Source organism: Microtus ochrogaster, chromosome 2, assembly GCF_000317375.1.
Source record: "Microtus ochrogaster isolate Prairie Vole_2 chromosome 2, MicOch1.0, whole genome shotgun sequence".
NCBI classification, from domain to species: domain Eukaryota; kingdom Metazoa; phylum Chordata; class Mammalia; order Rodentia; family Cricetidae; genus Microtus; species Microtus ochrogaster.
In genome coordinates, this window is record NC_022010.1 from 23848339 (window position 1) to 23855006 (window position 6668).

Consider the following 6668-nt stretch of genomic DNA (forward strand, 5'->3'; position numbering starts at 1 on the left):
TATACTAACTGGTTTATTCATCAAAGATTTATGGACCATTAGATTTTGTGAAATCCGAGATGAATGGGATGGATATCATCTCCTTGCGAGGTTCAAAGTCAAGGAAATAAGAAAAGATCATATACTGAAAAATTCTGATCCGTGAAGTAAATGCAATAAAACCAGAAAGCTTGGGAGTTCTGAGTGCTGAGGAAAGACTGTGACCGGGGAATTCAGGATTTATCTCCTCTAACAAGTGTGGGTTTAAGGGGCAGAAGCATATAAGGTTAAGTAGCTGAAATGGTGTGTGTGTGTGGGGGAACTTCCTTAAGGGTTTCATTTAGATGAGATATAAAAGGAGAGCTAGGGAAAGTTTGGATTTGGAGAACTTGAATTTTATGAAAAAAGCTTGAACTGGAGAAAGTAATTTTAGCCAGTGGAAACCTCCAGGAATCTTCTTAGCCAAGGAAATATTTTCTTCTTTGCTGGCGGATATATTTGTCTGTGGACTCAATTTAGGGGCATCTTAGTCTGTGTATGTTGCTACATACAGCAGAATACCCAAGGCTGAGTACATTATAAAGAAAGTATTCCTGACTCTCATACCTGGTAAATCTGAAGACCATGATGTCTGTTTCCTAAGGAGGACTTCTGGCTGTGTCATACATGGTGATATAGTGGAAAGAAACCTGGTCAAAAAGGGCTCACATGGCAAGACGGGAAGTAAGAGAGACTGGGAGGTTATTCCAATTTTTGAAATTATAATAACATGTTCTTGAGAGAACTAATTCACTCCTAAGAAAACAAACTCTGCCCATGAATTAGTCTATTCATGGCGGTGGAACTTCTACGAACCAGTTCCCTTCCATTAGACCTCACCTCTTAAAGGGTCTGTCTTCTCAACACTGCCACACTGGGATATAAACTTGCAACAGGTACGTGTGTGTATATGTGTGTGTGTGTGCTCGCGTGCGTGTGTGTGTGCGTGCGTGTGCGTGCGTGTGTGTGTAAAATAAAGTATATCCAATCTATATGAGAGGGTTATATTTTGATGTAGATCGTACTGTCTAGTGATAATGGGAAAACAGGCCAAAGTATAAGCTTTTATTTACTCAGAGGGAAAAGCATTAAGAAAATATATTGACTGATGTTAGATCAATAAGAACTTGGAGATCAGTGGTGTGTGTGTGTGTGTGTGTGTGTGTGTGTGTGTGTGTGTGTGTGTGTGAAGGCAAGGGCATATTCTTCAGCATCTCTCAGCTTCTGTCAGTGGTTTCCTTTCCTTGTAGGGACATCCAGCTGACATGATTACAGAGCAAGTTCTGTTTGCATTCAAGGACCCTTCCCCTCTGACCCCATCATTGATAAAGCTCTTTAATAAACTCATTAATAAACATCATTTAATAAACATCATTAATAAACTATTTCCCTGGGAAAACCCACTTTTTCTTTAACTTGGGCTCAGAACTTCTTCTGACTTCCCTCAATGTTAGTGTGTCCTTTCTCTTGGTCTTTGGAGCTCATCTCCCACACAAATATTGATTCTTCACATGATTTATATTGCTATTCATGTTAACAGTGAATTTGTTCACCAAAAAATAATTAGCACAAGGAGCATGGATATTATTAGAGGCCTCATTAATTTCATCAAGTTTATTTAAGTGACAGTAGGATGTCAAGTCGATAATGATGACTAATTAATAAATATATTTGAATACCTTAAGACACACTAAAGCAGTGGCATGTAAATCTATCAGGGTAGAGTTTAGGGTCTCTGATGGGTAAAGGCGGATATGTTCTCCTTGAAATGGATCTGCTTGAATGTGAGAATCGTAGGTCTGATGTATTAGACCAGTGGTTCTCAACCTTCCTAATGCTGCGACCTTTTAACACCGTTCCTAGGGTTGTGGTGACCTCCAACCCTAAAAATCATTTCTCTGCTACTTCTTAACTATAATTCTGGTACTATTATTAATCATAATGTAAATATATCTGTTATGTGACCCTGTAGGGGTCTCAACCCACAGACTGAGAACTACTGTGTTCGATAGAAGGCCTTGGGTAGTTAGTCTAAAAGTTGACTGTAGATAAGATGGAGTTTGAAGTGATATCCCAGAGTTGTCCATGGACTAGAATCTCACATCATGACCAGAATCTCCTACCTCCTTCTGAGTCATGGGCATCAAGATGAAGAATAATGGATTCTAGAAGCAGCTAGTCTTGACAGGAACTTCATATTTTAGTGGTGCTCTTTAGTGAATTTGACCTAAGATGCTACATTTTGGTACCCTGCCATATAGAAGCATTTACAGCCTTATTTACAGCCTACCTCTGAGCAAGGGGATTTCAGCTTTACATGACTACAGCCATCTTGAGTAGTATATTAGTTATGGTTTTCTAAAGGAACAGAACAGATAAGATGATGACACACATACACACACAAACACAAATACCACCCACAATTTGTGAAGTCATCTTATGTTAAAATATTAACAACAGTTAAGTCACACCTGAGAGACAGAACCTGGAAGTTGCTCAGCCCTAGAGGCCGGCTGCTGCTGGAGTAGGAGTAAGTCCCTCCATGGTTGTCTCACACTGAGAAATCTGACAACCCATTTAGTCGTTCAGTCCACAAGGCTGGGATGCTTCAGCGGTTCCAATATGACACCCAAAATCTAGAAGATGCCTGAAGAGCCACTGGTCCTCATTCAGTCATGGAAGCCTGGAAACAGTAGTTCTGATATCAATGAAGGACTCATCATCATCATCATCATCATCATCATCATCATCATCATCATCTTCATCACCATCATTAGCAGCAAAAGCAAAAGCAGCAACTGCTGCAGCAGCAATGGGATAAATCAACTCAGTGAAAAGAGGGACGGCCAAACCTGCAGAAGGCAAATAAATACTCTTCCCTCTGCCACGCACACCCCTTTTAAATCTGGTGTGCTTCCAGAAGGTGCTGCTCCATTTGAGGTTGATCTTACTGCATCCATTAAGGCAATCAAGACAATTCCTCAACTGAGGCTGCTTACCCAGGTGATTAAAGGCAAGGTGACATCAAAACCAGCCATCACAAGCGGTAACCATGGTGATTGGTCTCCAACAGCCCAAATTGTTTACCATGCATGGTTCTCCAGAAAACAACAGAGATAGCATTCACTTCTCCTTGAGAGGTGTGAATAAATGTCTAGTCACCCCATGTAGAGTACAGAAGACAGATCAAGGAAACCATTCTACCCGAGACTAGCTTGGTGGAGCTGAGTTTATTGGAGGGGGGCAGGGATGCTTACAGGAGCACGGGTGACTCAGAGGCAGGTGCTCCACAGCCTGGGAGGTGACTTCCAGAATCTGCAACCTGGAGCTCCCTGTGCAGCTTGAAGTCAGACCCACTGGAGAAAGTCTTAGTGCCCCTCCACACATTCCTCGCCCCCAGCACTTATAGGACCTTAGGGAGGACCCCTGTACAATTTGTAGGTCTCATGAGCTTACCTACTGTGACTTGTAAGTTTCATTAGCTTCCGGAGTCTTAAAGTACTTCCCTCCAGGAGGAAATGGTTCAGTTTGGAGAGAACAGTATGTGTTGGAGCTTTCTATTGGATTGCTGGTTTCAGGGGTTCATTGATACAAACTTAAGGTGAACTGGGCAGAGTCCTGCTAGAAGAAATGTGCTAACTCACCATTTCTATATAAATAAATTCTGTATTGTTATATTATCTATACACATTCATATTTCTATGTTTATATAGTCCATACCTTTCTATATGCATCTATATGACTTATATACATATAATCTGTATCTCTTGATAACATCTATAGGTATAGAATTTGTATGTGTCTATACACTGTCAGCATATCATCTATTATTTACATAACCTATATCTATAGTTAGAAGTACCTATACTCAATTTATTATTTATATATTTATAGCATGTATATCACTATAACCCATTTCACCTATATTGATATCACTAATATCTATATTTACTATACCGTGTATATCAATGTGCTTGTTTCTATCTGCATCTGTCCTGTCTCTATCATTTATACCTGCACCATCTATTCACAACTTTACGTCATCTACATTTATACCATCTGTATCTATTCATATGTTAGTTTCAGCTGCATTATTTTTATCTCTGTTATTTATATCTGCATATATACATCTATATGCTTATGTCTCTATCATCTGCATCTGTCTTTGTGACTCAAATCTCAAGAATCCACCTGCTTTTTCAGGCACCTAGGGCCATGTTTCCTCCTGTCAGCTCCCACCAGTTGCACTCTGTACAATCCCCGATTCATCTGTCTCTTTCATGGGTACCCTCGCATGTGGGGGCCATTTCTCATTCACAGGATCAGGTTGTCTTGAACACCAGATGTTCCCTTGCTTCCTGGGCTCAGCAGGAAAATGGATCTTGGAGCCCCTCCGAGGCACCGAGTCTTCCCTTGATGCTCCTGGGCACATCACAGTTGCAGTTAAGAAGCCCTGGGAATCTGTTAATCCCCTGGTAGAGGTGATTTTGTTCCTTTAACCTCCTTCCCACCCGACTCTTGCTCAGCCACAGTGGGATGCTTTGGGAGCTAAAGTAATGGAGATGCTTGGGCGGGCAGAGTCCATTGCCTTCAAACAGAGCGATCTGTTCTGAGCCTGCTGCTCTGAGCCTCAGCAGAGAGAGGCACATGGGAAATACACTCTACGGGCAGGGCAGGCGAAGGCTCTGAGAGCATCCTCTTCAGTGAGGGCAGAGAGGGAGTGATCAGGGTGAGGCATCCTGGAGAAGCAGAAATGGTTGTCAAGGGGCAAGCTGAGGTGTCTTGCTTTTATTGTAAGGGACATTGTTCTTTCAGATATATGCATTTTAAATTTGTGAATAATTTGTGTTTTGTATTTTCCAACCTCCTGTACTTGGGTACACTCCATCAAATCCCCTGGAGTTGAAGTTACAGTTGGTTGTGAACCTTCTGATAGGTTGTTGAGAACCTATCTTGTTCTTCTCTACAAGAGGAGAAAGTGCTCTTAACTCACAGGTCATCTCTCTAGTTTCATTTTCTTCTTCTTTTTTTTAATCATGAAGGCATGTGTGTGTGCGTGCACACACACACACACGTACACACCAGAGTGAATGGCGGCAGCTTGCTAGTAGTTTTCTGATAACATTAATTCCTACCAGCAAGTATTAAACCAAGATTGGGTAGAAATGACCTGAGGAGGAGTTTAGTGTTGGGACTATAGCAAAGCTGAGGAGCTCGGTCAGGGTCAATATTTGAAGTTGACAAGATGGGGCCTTCTGAGCAGCTATGGGCATGGGTAACTGTGTTCTTCTGTCAGGGAGAGGACATAACGCAAGAGCGCAGAAGTGGATATGGATGTCCCGGGCAACTTCAGGGATGTGGCTAACCACGCCAAGGCTGATACATTTAGCCCACAGCTAAGACATGCTCCTTACTTTGTGCCTCGCGTTGAGCATCCATAGTTGAGGGAAACCTTCACAGCTGACTCTGAGAGAAACATAGAAGTATAATTGGTTCTGAAATGAGTCCAATCCCACTTTCAGCTCAGAAGTAGGCAAGCCTTCCATATTTCTGAGCACAAGTGACTGCCTGGAGTCTAGAAAGAACATTTCCAAGAACTTCCTCCAAACATTGCATCTGCAGAAGAGCCGTGTTTCTACAGAGGCTGGCATCCCCCAGGAGATGACTCATTTCTGTGCCAAGGATACTGTTTGGGGCTCTGCCAAAGCTTCCTTGAACTGCCACAGTCAGTAGCAAGTGTTCTGTAGCTCTGTGTCTCACTTTGTGTTCTGAGACTTCATTAGTGGCGGAATTGAACACTGTTGTTTTGTCGAGTCATTCTTGAAGTAACCTCCCAGGCTTTGGTTGTCAGTTCCTCTCTGCTTCCATGTGACACAGGAGTTCATTTGCAGGCCTGAACGGGAAGAAGATAGATAATGCATAGTGTCTGCCCTCGTCTCTTGTTCCTACATGTTGTCCCCAGTACCCATGCTGAAACCATCTGTGTGTAGCAAGCCACATAAAGAGACATAGTCCCTTACAACCTCATAAACCACATCAAGAAACACTCCTGTGGATGCAGGCAGAGCTACACTTACACTTGGGATGAATAAGTGTACACACAAAAATGTTGTACATGGTCTGGAAGACAGGGTTGTGAGATCTTTCCTAAGGAGATATGAGCAAACCTATATTTACCCCAGGTAAGTGGCCAATGACAGACTGAAGCTGACTAGCAAGTGAGTCCAATGAACTCCAGCTCGGTGAACCAATAAGCATACTTATGAGCTGTGAATGATCGATTGTCTAAAGGAAGAGAAATGACTCAAAGGCATCTGTATTACCAGAAAGTCCACTTCAGCATGGGTGATGACTCACGGAAGCTGAATCCATGGATCTTATAAAAGACTTAAGGGCAGACTCTTTCAGAGAGCCTCTTTCTCCTAATAGTTGTTACTGCTTAAATAGTCTTGTGATTCTTGTTTCAGGAACTTCCTGAGACTTGTCAATTGTTTTCTTCCTGAGTGGCATTAAGTTTTGTTTGCTTCCAGAGTCTTTAGGAACCTCCCTTTACCTTCAGTGTAGAGGAGATAGCTGCATATCAGCCAATGACATCTCAAGAGTAGTGTTGTGGGAGGAGACATTTTGGAAGAGAGCAATATGGCAATTCA